The sequence below is a fragment of the Podarcis vaucheri genome, assembly GCF_965113315.1.
Source record: "Podarcis vaucheri genome assembly, chromosome: 17".
NCBI lineage: Eukaryota > Metazoa > Chordata > Lepidosauria > Squamata > Lacertidae > Podarcis > Podarcis vaucheri.
Window position 1 is genome coordinate 13,627,797 of NC_138755.1, and position 21,955 is coordinate 13,649,751.

Here is a 21,955-nt window from a genome sequence, read left to right on the forward strand (position 1 = left end):
TCTCCACAGGCAGGTGTTTTGAAAAGGTGTAGCAAAGACCCCATGAATCCTAGGCTTGGAGGGGATCTCGTGGTTCATCTAGTCCAAGCTCTTGCAATACGGGAACTTTTTGCTCCACATGGGGCTCGAACCCACCACCCGGAGGGGAAGAGGCTCACGCTCCACCGACCAAGCCCTGGGTGGCCAAAGAGACGGGGGAATAAATTCGTGTTTATGCGCGTGTGCACGTGCGTGTGTAAGGAATCTGAGAGGGGCCACAAGAGATTGGAACGGATTGCTTTGAAGTTACTTTTGGGGGGACGGAACCAAAGGGACCCCTGCCCTTCGGTTGGTCCTAATAAAGGCATGTCCCAGATATGAGGATCCTAACCATGTCTACTCGGAAGTAAGTCCCATTGCTGAGTAAGTGTCTGTAGGATAGCAGTCTTCGAATGAGACTCTTAAAGCTCCAATACTCACTTTACTGAAAGAAGTAGCACTGAATTCAGTGGGATTTACTTATGAGTAGATATGTATAGGATTGCTTTGCTTTGAGCAGTCTGTGATATTCCAGAAGTAATATTTGGAAGTGTCACTTATTGATGATTCCAATCTCCATTATTTAAAGCACTCACCTCCCATGAACAACCAGAGTTCAGTCCCGGCTCCAAGTGGCTGCTCTCATATGACAGAGGGTTGCAAATCATCTCTCCCCTCCCTTGGCAGGCTTCCTCTTGTGTCTTTTAACTGCTGCAGAGCAGGCAGGAATATAACAGGTGCAGCTCTTTGCATTACACTGCACATTCATGCATTCAAATGCAGCGCTCATTGAATTTTTGCCCAACATGCAGCTGTCAACCTTCTGAATGCAAAGTGAATGATAGCCCAGCCATCTTTACAACGCATGGAAATGCAGGAACTGATAAGGTAAAGGTAAAGGGACCCCTGATCATTAGGTCCAGTTGTGACCGACTCTGAGGTTGCGGCGCTCATCTTGCTTTATTGGCCAAGGGAACCGGCGTACAGCTTCCGGGTCATGTGGCCAGCATGACTAAGACGCTTCTGGCGAACCAGAGCAGCGCACGGAAACACCGTTTACCTTCCTGCCGGAGCGGTACTTATTTATCTACTTGCACTTTGACATGCTTTCAAACTGCTAGGTTGGCAGGAGCTGGGACCGAACAACAGGAGCTCACCCTGTTGCGGGGATTTGAACCACCGACCACCTGATCAGCAAGTCCTAGGCTCTGTGGTTTAACCCACAGCGCCACCCGCGTCCTCCGAGGATCTGATAGTGACCTTAATAAAGGGTTGCACTTATTTTGATGCACAGATGTTGCAATAAACAGCTTATCCTCAAACATGTAATGTGGAAAGAAGCCCCACTAACTTCCGCGGCACAAGACTGATGGGCATTTTACGCAGCAGTCTTTGCTTAGAGCTACGCTGGCACTGGAGCGTCTTTTTCATGCAATAAATGCATATTGGCTAAATGGAAGGCAGATGATGTGCTTCCTTAAAGAATCGAGGAAGCTGATTGGCTGCTGTTCCCCAATATGCCTGTTAAGGGATACCTAGCTGGCAGGTTACCTCTTTATTACCAGAAGCATCACTGCAACAGCAGGGCATCTGCTCCCAACATGATGCGTGAAGCACCTTTTACTTCCACATAACTCCACAGCTATTAGTAGGGCACAGTCTTGGAGTTGGGGGGCTTGTGAGCAACAAATGGATTAATTTTATTTATTCCCTGCACTTTTATTCTGCCTTTATTTCACCATAAAATTCAAAGTGGGCTTCTAAAGTGGTCTCCCATCCAAATGCTGACCAGGCCTAGACCTGCTTAACTTCAGCAACATTCCTGCGTCCTGAGTCCTCAGATCAAACAATCTCTGAAATTAAGGGAACTTTAGGGGTCTGTTGCTCAAATAAGGAAAAAGTTCCATGGTGTGGGAGGGGAGTATGTGGAAGCTCATAAGCACACAGAAAGTAACTCTATGCATTTTGGCCAATATATTAGGATTATGGTACAAAACAGCACTATTTGTTTTACTTATAAAATTTATAGTTTCCCCCTTTGACAGTAGTCTTAGAAAAACTAAGGAGAAGTCAGAGTATGTAAAATATTTACACTATTCTCCAATACAGTGGTACCTCGGGTTACATACGCTTCAGGTTACAAACGCTTCAGGTTACAGACTCCGCTAACCCAGAAATAGTGCTTCAGGTTAAGAACTTTGCTTCAGGATGAGAACAGAAATCATGCTCCGGTGGCGTGGCAGGAGCAGGAGGCCCCATTAGCTAAAGTGTTGCTTCAGGTTAAGAACAGTTTCAGGTTAAGTACGGACCTCCGGAACGAATTAAGTACTTAACCCGAAATACCACTGTACCCGATTTAAAATTTACCATAGATTTTTTTCCCCCCATTCCAATTTTCAAAATAGAGGTAACTGCTATTCTTCATAGGCCTGGCAAAGGTTACCAGCCAGGCAACAGGAAGGAAGTAGAATAACGCAGGCTGAGAAACCCCACAATTTGCTATGTTCATGGTATATTTTTTTTAGAACTGGTAAATCTGCAATCCTGAAACAAATGGAAAATTCTTAAGGGTCATTGTCTTTAGTTGGAGTTATTCATTGCAAGCAGATTCAGATTGAGTAAGTACTTGGTTTTTCTATCCAATACTGCAGTAAGCTTGTGTATTTCTATCATATATACCCAAACCTGTTTTGATGTAAGGTGAACTGAAAGAGAATAAGGAATGCAGCTAGTAATGTTTTCCCCCTCACCTCTAGCAACAGGGTGAAATGTTGCTAAATGACAGTTTGCAAATACAGTGGTACCTCGGGTTGCATACACTTCAGGTTACAGACTCTGCTAACCCAGAAATATGGTAGTACCTTGGTTTAAGAACTTTGCTTCAGGATGAGAACAGAAATCGCCTGGCGGTGGCACGGCGGCAGCAGGAGACCCCATTAGCTAAAGTGGTGCTTCAGGTTAAGAACAGTTTCAGGTTAAGTACGGACCTCTGGAATGAATTTGTACGTAACCAGAGGTACCACTGTACACATTTATGGAGAAGTGCTTGCAAAACTACTGGGCGTGTGAACATTTTGAATGAGAAAGGATTCCTCCTTCAGTGATGTGCCATATCACCAAAAAAATAAATAAATAAAATTAGTTTCCTGTTTTTTCACCTTTCCACAATAAGGTGTAAATAAAGTCATGCCCACTTTTCAAATGACAAAACATTGCATTGGGAAGTTTGGGATAGAAAGCAGTTTACAAAATATACCATCAATCAATAAATTCAAATAAGACAAAAATCAACTGTTTATGAAGCATCATCAAATAAATCAATACTGTATTGCAAAAGAAATAATCTAGACTTGAATACATACCAAGAAAGATGTTAAATTATTTTTTTATTCTACAACTGCTGCTCGAATTTTACTAGCCAAAAAGTGAAAAACGCAAGAATTACCAATGGTGGAAGAATGGCAGATAAAGATGATGGATTTTTTGGAGCTAGCCGACCTAACCAGAAGAGTCCGTGACCAGAAGGAGGAGGAGTATCAGGAAGACTGGATTAAATTTAATGATTATTTAGTTAAATATGTTAAGTTAAATTAATTGGAAATAGCTTGTAGATACTTGATTGGCTTAGGATTTTACTTAAGTTAAGTGATGAATTAATATGTTTAATTTCAAAAGGAAAAGATCTAAGGATGTTAATGTACAACTTAAACTTTATAAGAACTGTGATTTGGAAAACCGTTAAAAGGACATGCAATGAAATTCAACCAAGGGGAAGCGAGGAAGTCACTTAACAATGTTAATAAGTATAATTTTTTAATAAGGTTATGAATTATGTTTGTTTGTTGTATGTGTTTGTTTGTTTATAATTTTGTGAAAACCAATAAAATTTTTTTTGGGGGGGAGAGAGGACTTAAATACATAAGTTCAAAGCCACAAGAAAGAAGACGAGGACAGCTGGCTGCTGGTTCAGACCTTCTGACACTTGCAGGCCCCCTAGGAGTGGGGCTGAGACACAGCTCAGAGCAGGAGGGGCCTTCTCTCCAGGCTAGATTACTTGCAGCTGGCTCCCACATCTCTCCTCCAGAGGAGGCTTACAAAAGCACAAGGCAAAAGCTGCAGAGGGCAATGATGCTGAGAGCCCTTCTTCACCTTCCTGGAAGTTGTAGCGGCTGCACTTGTAGGTGTTCTTCACTAAGAGCAGGCTCCATGGCGGGTGAAGCGGAGCAAGGATCCCATACAGGTAAAGGTACCCCTGACCATTAGGTCCAGTCATGACCGACTCTGGGGTTGCAGCGCTCATCTCGCTTTATTGGCCAAGGGTACAGCTTCCGGGTCGTGTGGCCAGCAGGACTAAGCCGCTTCTGGCGAACCAGAGCAGCGCACGGAAATGCCGTTTACCTTCCCGGTAATTTATCTACTTGCATTTTGACGTGCTTTCGAACTGCTAGGTTGGCAAGAGCAAGGACCGAGCAACGGGAGCTCACCCCGTCACGGGGATTTGAACTGCCGACCTTCTGATTGGCAAGTCCTAGGCTCTGTGGTTTAACCCACAGCGCCACCCGCGTCCCATCCATCCCATACAGAGGATGCTGCTAATAAAATTGCACGTGGCATGAAGCAAGTTTTTTTAAAAAAAAATCAAGGAAGGCAACAGGGAGATAAATGGACAAGATAGAAGAGGGAATAAAGCTGTAAGCTCACGGGAGGTAATGCGGCAAACTGCCTGGTGGGCCAGTGAGTGTGGATGATGCGCTGGGAAGCAGAAGATGGGGGGCTGAGCCCCACCTGGGAAGATGCACATGGAGCCTCCATATGGTCCAGCTAACCTCGGAGATCTTGCTGACCACCATCCTTGCATATTAAAGATGGAGTTGCAGGAGTAGGATTGCTCCCGGTCTGTCTACACACTTTCTTTTTTTGCTGCTTGCAGGTCATTCAGAAATACTCTGGGAGGTTCCTTCATAAACACCAGAAGAATGTTTTGTGTGTGTGGCAGGGAGTGCATAGAAATCTCACCAGCATTACTTAAGTCTCTTGCCAGGAAAAGAGGTGTTTTCTGCCAGCCTTCCTCTCTGTGGCACTTCTCCTATGCACTTGTACATGATGAGAGAGAGAAATACTTATTCTTCCGTGTCATCTAGAGACTCTTCTGGGCTCTAGCCAGAAAGGAGTCTCCTTGTTCCAGGTTAGGAAAGAATCAACTTCCTTCTCTGGAGAGAAGACAGAGGCTGGAATTTATGGAATAATGCTGGGAGCGAGGTCTATTAGGCCAATGATTTTCTCTGTAATCACTTTGTGGATACGCAGTCAGGACTTCTCAGAAAGGGAGAAAACCACTGTATGGTTTGCTTGTGGCTAAATATCTGTGTACAGTGGTACCTCAGATTAAGTACTTAATTCGTTCCGGAGGTCCGTACTTAACCTGAAACTGTACTTAACCTGAAGCACCACTTTAGCTAATGGGGCCTCCTCCTGCTGCTGCGCCGCCGGAGCACAATTTCTGTTCTCATCCTGAAGCAAAGTTCTTAACCTGAAGCACTATTTCTGGGTTAGCGGAGTCTGTAACCTGAAGCGTATATAATCTGAAGCGTATGTAACCCGAGGTACCACTGTAGTCTATAGAAACAGAAATTCTTCTTTCAGAACATATTTTTGCATTGTGAATGATTGATGTTTCCTTTTGGGTGTTTACAGTGGAAATGATATTGCAGGCAGTGGAAGACGTGGAAATTGCCAAGCACTAAGATGAATCAGCTGGTCAAAGGCAATGTTCTGGAAGCTGACTAATATTGCATCATCAATAACTTTCTGGATCTGTCATGAACATCCATCTACGGAAAGATGCTTAACAGAATTTTAATTATGACTGTCACTTTCCTTGCCCTAAAGAGAGAGAAAAATGCAAGGCCTCTTGTGGATATGCTATTCTCTGTGATAGAAGATTTGGTGTGCAATTTGAAGCCTTAAGGAAAACCAAGGCGTCAATTCAGGATCACCTTCTGGACTGCAGGCAGTGCCCCAAAGCCACTACTTGAGTTGTTGGTGATTTTGATTCAAAAAGAGTTTTCATCCAATTATCAGTACTTGGACAAATTCTGGGATGGATTATTGAGATTAGCCTGCGAATCCTCAAAAAAGGAATAATTCTCACAATTTGTTCAGCACAAAACAGAGAAAGATGTTGCGTTTGGGTACCAACAGGTGTGTGGGAGAAGGCAGTGTTTGAACTAGCCAGGCGCCAGGCACCTTTTCCCACTCAGGAGCGCCCCCTTGAGACCAAGTGCAGCTTTCCTGTTGCAAGGTTTGTGACTGAAAACCTCCACTCTTGAGCTTTTGGCATTCCCCTTTGCTACTCCCCTGCAGCCTTTTGTTTTTTTTTTTATAATAATTTTTATTGCATTTTTTTCCAAATTACAGATAAAACAGAAAAGAGAAAGAACATAGAGAGTAGAAAAAAAGAAAAGACAAAAAATCACAACCATTTCAACAACTTATTTCAAATTTCTATCGGACTTCCCCACATCTCCCACATAATGCATTCTTGACAATAAAGTTATCAGCAAATTATAACCTTGTTTCATGTGTTTCTTTGTACTTTCAATTGCAGTTTAAGTTTAAATCTCTTATTTTCCACTTACTCTAAAAATATAACACATTATCATTTTAACCCATTTAAACTTTGATTTTTTCATAAATATTATCCAATTTCATATATACTCCACTTTCGTTGCTGGGGCTAACATTCCAAGTCATGCGGCATCTTAAGATTCATATAACTTATAATACTTTTGCAGATAGTCCTTAAATTTTTTCCAATCCTCCTCCATTACTTCTTCTCCCAAATCTCGGATCCTTGCAGTCATCTCGGCTAGTTCCATGTAGTTCATCAATTGCGTCTGCCAGTCCTCCAGTGTGGGCAAATCTTGAGTCTTCCAATGCTTAGCAATAAGAACTCTTGCTGCTGTAGTAGCATACATGAAAAAAGTTCTATCCTTCTTTAACACCTTCTGGCCGACAATGCCCAGAAGGAAGGCCTCCGGTTTCTTGGGGAAGGTGTACTTAAACACCTTTTTTAACTCGTTATAGATCATTTCCCAGAAGGCCTTCAATCTTGGACAAGTCCACCAAAGGTGAAAGAATGTCCCCTCAGCTTCCTTACATTTCCAACATTTATTATCGGACAAATGGTATATCTTAGCCAGCTTGACCGGGGTCATGTACCACCTGTATACCATTTTCATAATATTTTCTTTCAGAGCATTGCATGCAGTAAACTTCATACCGGTGGTCTTCCTGCAGCCTTTTGAAATGCCAAAGAGACTCCATCTTGGCACTGTTTGCATAAACAAACAAACAAACAAACAAACAAACAAACAAACAAACTGCAAAGCTCTTTCATGTGTTTAAGTTGATGCTTATTTGAATTGCCAACTTTGCAGGAGACAGAGCAGACTGTCCTCCTGTCCTGGGCTGTTCCCACCCTCCCCTGGGTTTACCAAAGCTGTAGCAACTGATTTTAAAGCTGTAGCAACTGATTTTTCGGGACGCGGGTGGCGCTGTGGGTTAAACCACAGAGCCTAGGACTTGCCAATCGGAAGGTCAGCGGTTCGAATCCCCGCGACGGGGTGAGCTCAGTCCCTGCTCCTGCCAACCTAGTAGTTCGAAAGCACGTCAAAGTGCAAGTAGATAAATAGGTACCGCTCTGGCGGGAAGGTAAACGGCATTTCCGTGCGCTGCTCTGGTTCGCCAGAATCAGCTTAGTCATGCTGGCCACATGACCCGGAAGCTGTACGCCGGCTCCCTCGGCCAATAAAGCGAGATGAACGCCGCAACCCCAGAGCCGTCCGTGACTGGACCTAATGGTCAGGGGTCCCTTTACCTTTAACTGATTTTTCGGTCGGCCCACTTTCACTTATCCCTCCAGCTCTCTCTGCCTTTGCTCTGTTTCAATACTTTTAAAAGACAACTCAAGGCAGCCCTCTTTAGGGAAGTTTTTAATGTCTAATGCTGTACTGTTTTTAATATTCAGTTGGAAGCCGCCCAGAGTGACTGGGGAAACCCAGCCAGATGGGCGGGGTATAAATAATAAATTATTATTATTATTCAGCTCCCTTTCAGTTCCTTGCTCCTGGATAGGAGGGGGAGGGGGTGAATTACCTGCCTCCCCTTCTTCCTTCTCCCCCACCAGGAGCCATGTGACAAATAGCTTTTCCACCCTGGTTTCTAACACAGGTAGAAGGACAATCTGATTAATAATCATGCACAATCCCTTCAAGATGGGCGTTCCTCCTTGAAGTTGCTTTGTAGTTTTCGTAGCAAATCATGCTATGTGTTCCTACATTCAAGCTCATTCTGATTCTTTTTTCTAAGGTAACAAATGATACAATAATAAAAATTACCACAATAATAAAAATCGCCACATTCACTCACTTTTTTTTATTTGATGTTTTTGGCAATTTTGGTCTCCCTGTGTCTGTATATCTCAGCGGCAATGTGCTGTGATTTGATGCTTAGTTACCTGATTCAGGGAGCACAAATTCTTTCCCTCCTCTAAAACTTTTGCCGCCATGGGAGGGAAAGGATTTGTGCTACCTGTGGAGGCTGGTGTTGAGTTTCACTGGTTATGGGGGTATAGCCACAGATTGGACAATTTGTGAGTTGGACCTAAGGGTTGCCGTCCCCTCGGCCATCTATATCCCACCCATAACTTTAGCAATTTGGGCAGGAGATCTTCCCATGTGGGATGGCTCTGCCAGGGGACTCTTTTGCCACTGCATCTGTTTGTCACACAATGGTGTGACCTGCTTTACTGTGTTTGGGCTTCTGCTCAGTCTTGCAGACCTGAGTGATTGGTTCTCTCTCTCTCTCTCTCTCTCTCTCTCTCTCTCTCTCTCTCTGATAACATTTTATTAATTTTCTAAAAACAACAACAAATAAATAAATAAATACAATCACAATGATACATAAAGAAAATGCAAACATCATAAACAAATTTTTGAACCATAATTTTGCTTGACTTCCCTCCACTCCCCCTCTTGGTTCCATTGTTTAGTACTTGTTCACGCACGTCCATAAAACCTTATAATCTTAATAATCCAATTTTAAACCTTCTTCATCTTATTACAAGTGACTTTTTAAAGTTATACTAATGTAAATATCTGTACACAAAGCTTAAAGGTTATGCATTGAATATTTATCCCTTTTTTTAAAAAAAAAAAATCAAAGTCCTGAGTGATTGGTTTTCTCAGTCAAGGATGGCTTGCGTTTTTTTAAAAATGAAGTCAGTCTTGTTCCCAGGAGTGGAATTCTCTGTTGTTAGAATGACTAGGGGCTCATATTCCCCCCACTGCGCTGAAATGTTTCTATTTTCAGAAGGTTAATTAGTGGATTCCTAATGAGAACTGACTTAATAATAGCAGCTGTTACTGCTTATGAATCTTCTAGGACTCCCAACATATTTTGGAGTCTCTCCTCTTTTTTTGTTGGCAAGTATTTGGGGGTGGGAAACATATTCAGTAGCGTCAAAATGTTATTGATAGCCAATGTTAAGAAGCAAACTACAGTTTTACCAATACAGTGGTACCTTGGGTTAAGTACTTAATTCGTTCCGGAGGTCTGTTCTTAACCTGAAACTGTTCTTAACCTGAAGCACCATTTTATCTAATGGGGCCTCCCGCTGCCGCCGTGCCACCAGAGAACAATTTCTGTTCTCATCTTGAAGCAAAGTTCTTAACCTGAAGCACTATTTCTGGGTTAGCCGAGTCTGTAACATGAAGCGTATGTAACCTGAGGTACCACTGCTGCCAAGGAGTGTGGTGGAGTCTCCTTCTTTGGAGGTCTTTAAGCAGAGGCTTGACAACAATATGTCAGGAGTGCTCTGATGGTGTTTCCTGCTTGGCAGGGGGTTGTACTCGATGGCCCTTGTGGTCTATTCCAACTCTATGATTCTATGATTCTAATGGTCAGGGGTCCCTTTACCTTTATGAATCCCACAGGCTGGTGGAATCTGTAGGGCTGGCCAATATAAAGATGTATTGTCGTTTAGTCATGTCCGACTCTTCGTGACCCCATGGACCAGAGCACGCCAGGCACTCCTGTCTTCTACTACCTCCCGCAGTTTGGTCACGCTCATCTTACATTCCAGGTTCCTATACAATATTTTTCTTTACAGCATTAGACTTTCCTTTCGCTTCCAGGCATATCCGCAATCGAGCAACCTTTAGGCTTTGGCCCAGCCGCTTCATCAGCTCTGAATCTACTTGTACTTGTCCTCTGCTCTTCCTCAGTAGCATGTTGGACGCCTTCCGACCTGAGGGGCTCATCTTCCAGCGTCATAAATTTTATATGCTGTTGTCTTTGTCCATGGAGTTTTCTTGGCAGGGATACTGGAGTGGCTTGCTGGTTCCTGCTCCAGGTGGATCACGTTTGGTCAAAACTCTCCCCTATGACCTGTCCATCTTGGGTGGCCCTGCATGGCATAGCTCATAGCTTCTCCGAGTTATTCAAGCCCCTTCGCCATGGCAAGGCAGTGAGGAGCAACTCTACCTAGAGATGCCTAAACATGCAAAGGTCAGCTGGAGGAGGGGTATGCCTGATATGCAGGTGATTTTTTGGGGGGTGGGCAGCCTAGCTTGTACCCAGCCCCCTACACACACCTGACTTCTTGTGATGAGGCCAAGGGTATGAAGAGGGATAATATTGTTCATCAACGTGTACGGAAGCCATGCATCTTTCCATTTTCATGTACACGGCGACATTTAACCATCCAAGGACATTTTGCTGCTAATCCACTTAAGAGTCTCGCCGTGGGCAGAATGAGCTCTGAGCTTCTGCTCTTCAATCCCATTCTTGGCTCACGGCAGCCTTTGGAGCTCTTCACAAAACTGCTGGGGACAATGAGGACAGAGGACAGCGCAAGAGATGGTTCCCACGGGGGTTCGACTGGAAGAGGCTGGCTTTCTGTTGGGGTGGGGAGGAGAAGAAGATGTGGTAGAGGCAGGACTCAGAGACACGCTGAATCCACACGCCACCTTCCTAGACCACTGATGGTGTGATGCAGATGTGCAAGAGAAAAAGGGAATAATGGCATGTTGGCAGCCTGGAGCCAGTCAAGTATTTGGACTGTGCTAATGTAAATAAGCGGGACACGGGTGGCACTGTGGGTTAAACCACAGAGCCTAGGACTTGCCGATCAGAAGGTCAGCGGTTCGAATCCCCGCGACGGGGTGAGCTCCCGTTGCTCAGTCCCTGCTCCTGCCAACCTAGCAGTTTGAAAGCACGTCAAAGTGCAAGGAGATAAATAGGTACCGCTCCGCTGAGAAGGTAAACAGCGTTTCTGTGTGCTGCTCTGGTTCGCCAGAAGTGGCTTAGTCATGCTGGCCACATGACCCGGAAGCTGTACGCCAGCTCCTTCGGCCAATAAAGCGAGATGAGCGCCGCAACCCCAGAGTCGGTCACCCCTAATGGTCAGGGGTCCCTTTACCTAATGTAAATAAGCACACAGCTTGTGTGTTTTGCTGGGATCTGGGGAGATAAATTACTGTGTCAAGCACCTATTAGAAAGTGCTCTTATCAAATGGGCTCCCTGTCTATATTTAGCAGGAAAATTCTTCATTTGCTGGTTCCTTTCCCTGGTAAATGGGACACGGGTGGCGCTGTGGGTTAAACCACAGAGCCTCTTGGGCTTGCCGATCAGAAGGTTGTCAGTTCGAATCCCTGCGACGGGGTGAGCTCCCGTTGCTTGGTCCCTGCTCCTGCCAACCTAGCAGTTCAAAAGCACGTCAAAGTGCAAGTAGATAAATAGGTACTGCTCCGGCGGGAAGGTAAACGCCGTTTCCATGTACTGCTCTGGTTTGCCGGAAGCGGCTTAGTCATGCTGGCCACATGACCCGGAAGCTGTACGCCAGCTCCCTCGTCCAATAAAGCGAGATGAGTGCCGGAACCTCAGAGTCGGTCACGACTGGACCTAATTGTCAGGGGTCCCTTTACCTTTAGCTTTAGCTTCCCTGGTAAATACTATTAACTCTCTCCCCCCACCCTCTACCAAACATCTGAAAGGCCAAACCCTGGTTTTTGGAGAGGTGCCAATGAAAAGATAAAACCACTTTCTTCCTTTCATGTTTTGTGAGTATGCTTTTTTTAGGGGCAGCCATGGGGCTGGCAAAATCTATTGGAACTATTCAAGACTTTGCTGTGCTGGTAGGGTGGCTGCCATTTTAGATTTCCCCCACAAAGTCCAGTTTGGGGCATTTCTAGATACAACCTCTGAGGGGAAATGGTAGAAGGGTGTTCTGCAGGAATTTGGGAACCATCTCTCTCTCTCTCCCCCAATATCAAGTGGGTGTAAGTTGGAGAGAGGAATTCACTGTCAATCTAGCACAGAAACAGAACCCAATTAGTGTCAGTAGTGGCAGCAAACGGCAATGTATAACCTATAATTTTAAACAGGAAGAACAAAAATTAATTTGGATCTAAGTTGCATAAGTATAGGTTTTTCTTATCAGTGAATAGCTTCATTATGCTGATACAATTAAAGAGTTTCATTTGCAATGACTCTACCTCACTTTTTTGCCAGCCCCTAGAAACATTGTAACCTGTTTTATTCTGTATCTGAGTTAGATCTGTTGATTGCGGAACTTCTTTCAGTGCCTGAAAATAGCTCTGAAACTGCTGCTGCGTGTATTCCATGTTGTGGCTGGCTGCAAAGGTCCTGGGAACTGTAACTTTTTATGGGTGCTGGGAATTGTAGTCATTCCCTGTGTAAACTTTCTTGGGGGTTTGTTGGATGTGTCAGGAAGCATCTCCACTTGCACTGAAGGCTGATGTGTCTGCATGGGAAAGGAGGAGCTGGAGATGATGATGATGATGATGATGATTATTATTATTATTATTATTATGAATTACTTATACCCTGCCCATCTGGCCGGGCCTCCCCAGCCACTCTGGGCGGCTTCCAACAGGATATTAAAAACACAATAAAACATCAAACATTAAAAACTTCCCTAAACAGGGCTGCCTTCAGGTGTCTTCTAAAAGTCAGGTAGTTTGTTGTTTAATTGTTTAATTCCTTGACATCTGGTGGGAGGGCATTCCACAGGGTGGGCACCACCACCGAGAAGGCCCTCTGCCTAGACCAGGGGTAGGCAACCTAAAGTCCATGGGCCGGAGGCCATATCACCGGCCCCCAAGCTGCCCCTGAACCAAGCTGCCCTCTTGGCAAATCCCTACATGCTGTGCTAAACCAGCACAGCGCAGTGTGGGGACTCTCTTCCATGGCTCCAGAAATTGCTTCTGCACATGCCCAGATACCTGCTTCTGTGCAGGCACGATTTTTGGCATCTGGGCATGTGCAGAAGTGATTTCCAGCACCACGGACATACACAGACAAGATTTCTGGTGTCACAATGTGCCGGCCCGGCCTACGGAGGATCTCCGCAGGAATGATCCAGCCCATGCCCAGTAAGCCTTGCCAACCCCTGGCCTAGACTGTCCTTTAAGCTGCCCTAACCTCCTTCAGACTACTAGACTGACACTCCTGCGGCTGCGGACATCATTTCCCGCTCCCTACTTCTTTGTGAGAGGAGACCCCTGTTTTGCAGGTATCTCCATCCAAGATGTAAGATGGAAGCATGGCTCATTGCATCTCCTGCTTAGTTAGTTAGAATTGGGATCTTAACTACGCCTATATTTCCTACAATAAACAGAGCTTTCTGATTTTGTTAGATTCAAGAGTATCAGTCTGATGACATCCAGGGCAAAGGAAGCTCCTCCAGCAGGAATTCAGTCTTAACTCCAATGTTTGTTGGCGTTTAAAGGGAAAGGTAAAGGGACCCCTGACCGTTAGGTCCAGTCGTGACCGACTCTGGGGCTGTAGCGCTCCCTCTCACTTTATTGGCTGAGATAGCCAGCGTACAGCTTCCGGGTCACGTGGCCAGCATGACTAAGCCGCTTCTGGCAAATCGGAGCAGCGCACGGAAACGGCATTTACCTTCCCGCTGGAGTGGTACCTATTTATCTACTTGCACTTAGATGTGCTTTCGAACTGCTAGGCTGGCAGGAGCAGGGACCGAGCAACGGGAGCTCACCCCATCGGGGAGATTCGAACCGCTGACCTTCTGATCAGCAAGTCCTAGGCTCTGTGGTTTAACCCATAGCGTCACCCACGTCCCTTGTTGGCGTTTAAGCACCAACAAAAGGTGCTTTGGATAGCTCCATTGGTTAGAGCCTTATACGGATAACACCCAGGTTGCAGGTTCGCTCCCCGTATGGAACAGCTGCACATTCCTGCATTGCAGGGGGTTGGCGCAGATGATTTCCGGGGGTTCTCTCTAACTCTATGATTCTGTCATTATAACTGTGATTTAAATGTGCAGTGTGCATGCACCTAATGTGACTTCACTTGCTTAGTTCGGTTCCCTTATTTTTGTGAGCAATTAGCTGGACTTTGCAGTGAACACATTCAAAATGGAAACCAAGCGCTCTTCCCCACTGGAGAATTCCTCTCTATGAAGTCAGTTCACTAGGGGTTGGCCAGTGTTGTGCCTACCAGTTCTTCGATTTTTTTATTAATTTTATTTATTAATTTTTTATTAGTTCTTACACATATCTATTATTTATTAGTTCTTACACATATAAGGGACGCGGGTGGCACTGTGGTCTAAACCACTGAGCCTCTTGGACTTGTCGATCGGAAGGTCGCGGTTCGAATCCACGCAATGGGGTGAGCTCCCGTTGCTCGGTCCCTGCTCCTGCCAACCTAGCAGTTCAAAAGCACATCAGAGTGCAAGTAGATAAATAGGTACTGCTCCGGCGGGAAAGTAAACGGGGTTTCTGTGCGCTGCTCTGGTTTTGCCAGAAGCGGCTTAGTCATGCTGGCCACATGACCCAGAAAAACTGCAGACAAACGTTGGCTCCCTCGGTCAATAAAGCGAGATGAGCGCCACAACCCCAGAGTTGTTTGCGACTGGACCTAATGGTCAGGGGTCCCTTTACCTTTACACATATTTTCCAGCATAACATCCTTTTAAACATCTTTTTGAAATGTTGGGCTATCATAGCCTAAGACAGGGGTCAGCAAGCTTTTTCAGCAGGGGGCCGGTCCACTGTCCCTCAGACCTTGTGGGGGGCTGGACCATATTTTTTGGGGGAAATGAACGAATTCCTATGCCCCACAAATAACCCAGAGATGCATTTTAAATAAACCGCACATTCTACTCATGTAAAAACATGCTGATTCCTGGACTGTCCACAGGCTGGATTTAGAAGGTGATTGGACCGGATCCGGCCCCCAGGCCATAGTTTGCCTACCCATGTTCTAGTCCAAGAACAGTCAGAGAGTGGCCAGGTCAGTTACCCTTGCAATAGATTTTCAGCTGAATGTCAACAGGTAATGTTGTTAGCTTTAATGTAACTTCCACTGTTGGCAAACATTGATTTGAAAGGTATTGATCATTTCTCCTTCTCTTCCTCTGCTGAATCCGAGGTAACTGAACTATCTTGCACACTGCAGGCAAAACACATCCACTCATTAGTTGGAAATGCTTAGTTAAATCAATTGAAGAGCTCCTAATTTCATTGTTTCTGTTTCCATCCTTAAATACATTTGAGTTTCCCCAGCTCTTTAAAGTCATACCATTAGTGCAGACATGTAAAAATAAGTAAGTTCGGTATCAATATGTGCTTGATGGAGCTCAGTTCCTAATGCATTTGAAATTATCTGTTTCACACGGCACAGTCCACCAATGGACCAGTAGTTTGTCTTGTTACAGATTGTTGCAGAGGTAGATTTTTAAAATCAGTAATGGTACGGATCCAGGGCATTAAGGTCTCTCTGTCCAGATGTTCCATGGGATGCCTGTGAGACTTCTTTTGGCAGTCCAGATGGAGCCCTTGTGTCTTTCCTGTGGCCTGTGATATATCGCCCTACTCTCAGTTCCCCCAGGTGCTCAAGTGTCAGATTACTGCTTCTGGTTCAGGGGCTGCAAGCACAATGGCCCTTGGTTTCCACCTTGAATGTGTTCACAGGAAAGCCTACTTAAGTCCTGAAGTGTTGAGAGGAAGGCTGGAAGCAGGACCTGAACACACCGGCACTCTCCTCACTTACAATTCCTATAAAAGACAACTGTTTAGGGAAGCTTTTAATGTCTGACGCTGTATTGTTTTTAATATTTGGTTGGAAGCTGCCCAGAGTGGCTGGAGCAGGGTATAAATAAATTATCATCATCATCATCATCATCACCACAGCCTAGGACCCTCGTACCTACGGGACCGCCTCTCCCAGTACGCCCCATGGAGGACCTTAAGGTCCATAAAGAGCAACACCCTGGAGGTCCCGGGCCCTAAGGAAGTTAGATTAGCCTCAACCAGAGCCAGAGCCTTCTCAACACTGGCTCCGGCCTGGTGGAACGCTCTGTCTCATGAGACCAGGGCCCTGCAGGATCTGATTTCTTTCCGCAGGGCATGTAAGACAGAGTTGTTCCGCCTGGCCTTAGGCTTGGAGCCCATTTGATTCCCTCCCCCTCTTTCTTTTTCCTTTCTCCTCCTGTGATGAGGCTGCATTTTAATATTTTAATGTTGTATTTTAATCTTGTTTTTAAGTTGTATTCATTCAACTTGTTCTTATTATTGCTTGTTAGCCGCCCTGAGCCCGGCCTTGGCTGGGGAGGGCGGAGTATAAATAAATATTATTATTATTATTATTATTATTATTATTATTATTATTATGCAGTTGGTAGAGCAGAGGACTCTCCTTTGCAGGGTCGTGGATTCAAGCCCCCATGTTGGGCAGAGGGTTCGACTAGATGACCACCATGTTCTCTTCCATCTCAACAGCTCTACCATTCTGTGATTCAGAGGGGGAACATACACATTGTGCCTGGTAACGGTTGATAGCCTTATCTTCCATGAATTTATCTAATCCTCTTTTAAAGCGCTCTAAGTTGGTTGTTAGCAGACTTTATGTGTTGTGTGGAAAAGTACTTCCTTTTGCCTGTCCTGAAACTTTCCACATTTGGTGGAGTGCTAGCCCTACTCCCAATGTCCATGTGCTTCCTACTGCACCCCTAACTGTTGGTCATTGGCCAAATGCACATCCAAGCTCCCTTCAGACCTTCCAGCTCAACGTGGGAAGATCAAGGGTAGAGCAGGCAGGGACAAGGAAACTGGAAACAAACCCATGTATTCTTTGCAGGACGCCCGTTGCAAGAACCAGTGTGGTGGAGAGGTGGGACAATACAATCTTATAGGCAATATACCTTTTACCTTATGATCTTACGTATGCCGACTCAGAAATTAGTCCCATTTTCAATGAGACTTGATTCCAGACAAAGGTCTATAGGATTACAACCTGAGAGACTTGCAAAAGAGATATTGCAAAAATGATACCACCTTAGCAGAATTGGAATGATACTTGTGAATAATAGATAACTGAAATAAACATTATAGTGGAATGTAAGAAAAAGGATATAAAACAAAATTGTGTGATAATACCATGACAACAGAAAAAGTATGATGAGAAAGATTGGAAGTTTTTTGCAATTTCTATTTTTTTTTATTTGATAGATATAATGTCGTATAAATCTTTGGTCTCCCCCCCCCTTTGTTTTTCATTATTTTCTTGTTTCTGCTTCAAATTTTTCTTTTTCTTTTTTCTTTTTCTTTTTGTATTTAACTCGGTAATACTTACCTTCATTGTATGCTTATATGTTTGTATTTTAAACCAATATTTATTTATTTGTTTGTTTGTTTGTTTAAAAAACAACAAGAGAGACTTGGGGCACGTTACCAGCTTTCAGCCTAACATACTTCAAAGGTGTGAGTTGAGTTTAAGGCAAGAACCACATAGTGCAGGAAGGACCAAACCGTCTGATAAACAAAAACGTAACCAGAAAAGTACAAAAGTGAAATGCCAGCTGCTATCCACCCTCCATCGAAAGAGCCCAGGTCCCCTGCTTTGTGCCCTTGTCACAAGTGTCGCCTGGGCTATAAGTGCAAGTGCTACTACTGGTCTGCATAACTAATGGGTTCCTTCATTAACATTCTGCTCATAGACTTGGCTGGGCTAGTGTCAAACGTTCTTGCAGATCTTGCCCTTTATGACCAGCAGTCATGGACTCTACCTTCGAATGGATTCCCAGCAGTAGCAGCCGGGAGACTGAGCTGCGGTTGCCAGGAGGAACCCGATGAAATGAGCCAGAGCAGAGCTGGGGCCCCTCCTTCAGTGGTGCTGGGGCGGCAGGATTTGTGCCAGGGTGTTAGCCATCCCCTGCAGTTTTGTAATAAAAACAGGCGGCGGGCGGCAGTTTCAATATTAGCAGAGCTCTGTGACTCTCAGACCTTGGCTGCAAATGCGAGCCAAGGAATGCCATCAGGTAATGTCAGGCTTCCTCAACCACGGCCCTCCAGATGTTTTGGCCTACAACTCCCATAATCCCTAGCTAGCAGGACCAGTGGTCAGCAATGATGGGAATTGTAGTCTCAAAACATCTGGAGGGCCGAGGTTGAGGAAGCCTGAGTAATGTACTAGTGTTAAAGGATTGGGGTTTATCATATGTGGTGGGATTGTAAGGTAATTTAAAAAAATTGGGAAATGATATACAACGAATTGAAGAAAATGTTCCATTTAACATGTGTTAAAAAACCTGAAGCATTTTTATTAGGGATTGTAGGGAAAGATCTGCCAAAAAAGCTGAAAAACATCTTCATGTATGCGACAATGGCCGCAAGAGTTTTAATAGCACAAGGATGGAAGACTGAAGAAACCCCAACTGAAGAATCATGGCAAGAAAAATTGACGGACTATGCAGAACTGGCAAAACTGACATACAAGCTACGGGACAAGGATAACTGTGACTTTAAAGATGAATGGGAACCCTTTACAAAGTATTTGAAGACACAACAAAGCGAACTGGACTCCTTGGCTGGTTTTGAATAAACATTCACAAACCTTTTATTGATAATAATCAGCTAAATAGTTTGAGGATCTATACAACTGTGTAACATGCAGAAAACAGCATTTTTAGAGAAATCAAAGACTGGAACTGAGGGAAGTCGGCGGGTGGGGGTGGGTGGGTTCTGTGGGGGGAGGGAGGAAAAATGGGGGGGGAATAAGGATGATATGTTTCTGGATAATATGTTTTGTTTTAATTTTGAATAAAAAAGTTATTTTTTAAAAAAAGGGTTGGGGTGGTTTAGATGATGCCTTTGGTTCCCTCCAACCTGGGACTTAGCATGGAACAAGGTGGAAGTTTGCTGTAGAAGGAACTGCTGAACTCGTCAAACCAATTTCTCTTTCAGGTTGGTGGCCTTGTCAAGCATCTTCATCTGAATGACTGAAGAAGCCGGTGGAGAACAAGGAAGTTGCTATAGAGAAGGACAGTCCAACATGTCGCCTGAGCTCTGTTGCTGTGTGTGTTGATCTCGTGAACCTTTCCTGATCTGGCAAAGTCTACCTATTTGGCACTCCAGCTACCACCAGCCTCAACCAGCATGGTAAACAGCCAACAGCACGGAGTGATAGGGTTGGTTTTTTTTTTAAAAAAAAGAGCAGCCATTTGAGGAAGGGCTGGCCAAAATGCTAGTTTCAGTTTAAAAATCATGTTTGGGAAAAGTTGGCAGAAATAATAATTTGTAGCTCAGATGGCACACAAATGTGTTTCCAATGATACTGAAAAATAGTTCCCAGAGATTTCCTGTGAGTAGAAAATCAGGAATGAACTTTATTGGACTGTACCAATTTCTGTGGAAGAGAAAGCATGATCATAAGGTGCTTTTTCACATATGAGGCCTAAATCCCCCCCCCCATTTTCATTGTAATGCTAATGCAATAATGCCTACAGTGGCTAGAATAAACTTTTGGTTTTAAATTGGCTGGTTTTTGCTTTCTTTCCTGCGCTGACAACACTCACATGAGCCCAAATAGCAGGGAAAGTGATTCAAAAGCTCTTTTAAGTGTCATGTGTGAAAGCTCTTGAAGTCTGGCCATTAGAGGGAATCACGCCACAGACTTTCTAAGAAGCAGAAGTTTCAATGTTCTCAGAGAAAAGTGTCATCTTTCTTTCCCCCCCCCAAAAGATATTTATTGCAAGTTTTACACAAAAGAAAAACAAACCAATAAACATAAAATACCATCACCATACACCATAACAAAAACAACAAAAAGAGTTTAGAACATAAACATAAGATGAAAAGAAAAAGTACAACAAAATCAATTTATCCTTAAATCTTATTTTCATAGTCTTTGGACTTCCTCGCATCACCCTTTCCTGCGTTCTCAGTCATATAGTTATAAGCAGCAAATTATTACCTTATTTCAATTCTTATTTTATAGTTCTCAGATATTATGTCTCAAATTTTCAATATTTTATCATGTACTGAAGTGCTTAACTTAAACATAATATTACTTCAAATTTCATCCTTTTCTTAGTCATCACTTATTCATAGATCATACCAACTAAATTACTGATGCCATGTTGTTTTCTATCATGCATTCTCTTAGCATTCATACAGCTTATAATATTTTTGTAAACAGTCTTTAAATTTTTTCCAGTCCTCTTCCACTGTCTCTTCTCCCAGGTCTCGAATTCTGCCAGTCATTTCAGCGAGTTCCATGTAGTCTATCAGTTGCGTCTGCCATTCTTCTGAAAAGTGTCATCTTTCTCCAGCTACGACATCGTTTAACGAGTTTATTTGGGCCAGCAACCTTTTCTGCTTCTGAGACATCTGAAATATTGCAGCAATTGAATAGTTCGTTTGGAACTAAAAAGCCAGTGATTGCTTTTTGTACATATTTATTATCAATAAACAAGCTTGGTATGCAGACTTTAAGAAACGATTGGAGCCAAGCACTGGAACTTTAAATATTACCCACAGTGGGAAAATGCATTGGAACCAAAGGTATCGATGGATCTTTAATTAAGACATACAGCAGAAAACAATATCCAGAATTTGGCGCGGTGTTTTGAATCGACTGCTACTTTTACGGAGTGAAGCCGCACAGCTGTTGCCGGAGAGCGCTGACTTTTTCCTGTGGACAATTGGACTCTAAACAAGCACCCGTGAGTAAAACGGAAAATTGAATTAAGAAACATTTTAATTTGGCACTGAAGCGGGAAGGTTCTAAACAGGAAGTCCGCCTTCCGCTTTTTGTAAATAGACTGAAGCAAAAATTTGCAAGCTAAAGTCTGGAAAGTCGCATATAAAGGACTAAATTACCTTCAGTTATAACCATCAAAACCCCTCTTGGAAGCAGGAGAAAAGGGGGGAATTTTGATTGTTCAAGCCTGCAGGAGAGAGAGTAAAGAAAGATAAATTTCCACCGTCTCAAACCTGGGAACGGGGTGCCAGAGACAGAAATTCTTGGGGAAGTTCATTGACTGTGAATGGAACGTCTTTTGACAGATAGTTAAAAAAAGGAGAAACAAACTGATTCCAATGCTGCCTTTTGCAATCAAAAGATACAAAATATATGAAAAATGAAAGTAATTTTCTTTTGTTGGACCTGTTTACAAAAGATGGATACAAACAGAAATTGTCTCTTCTAGAGGGAGCTTGTTAAATTGTTGCTGGAGTCGATCTGGGGATTTTACAGCTGCAAGATTAGGATCGTGAGATCAGACTCTGGCCTTGAATAAAAATGTGTTTAGAAGAAGTTTTGGTGCTTGCTTTTTGCAAGACAAGCACTTTGTTGGAGGCGATGCATGAGAAGATGGATTTGATGACTGTTGCAGTCAAAAACTTTGCACAAACGGCGAATACCCATATAGAAACCATCCAGGAACCAACTCAGGAACTTGTTTTGACAGGGCAAGTGCAAGTGCAGAAGATAATGGAGGAGGTTGCTGTTGAACCTCAAGTAACACAAATGGAGAGACCCGAGGCCCTGCAGGAGCATAAGCCGCTGTTCTTGAAGATTGAATCTGGAGTGGGCCAGAGGGGGTCT

General features: G+C 43.9%; 1 long non-coding RNA gene across 1 annotated transcript in view; it reads left to right on the top strand.

The window, feature by feature from the left end:
* Positions 1-21,955, top strand: part of LOC309522132 — a 128,716-nt gene that overhangs the window by 58,017 nt on the left and 48,744 nt on the right. The gene's annotated exons all lie outside the window — the stretch shown is intronic.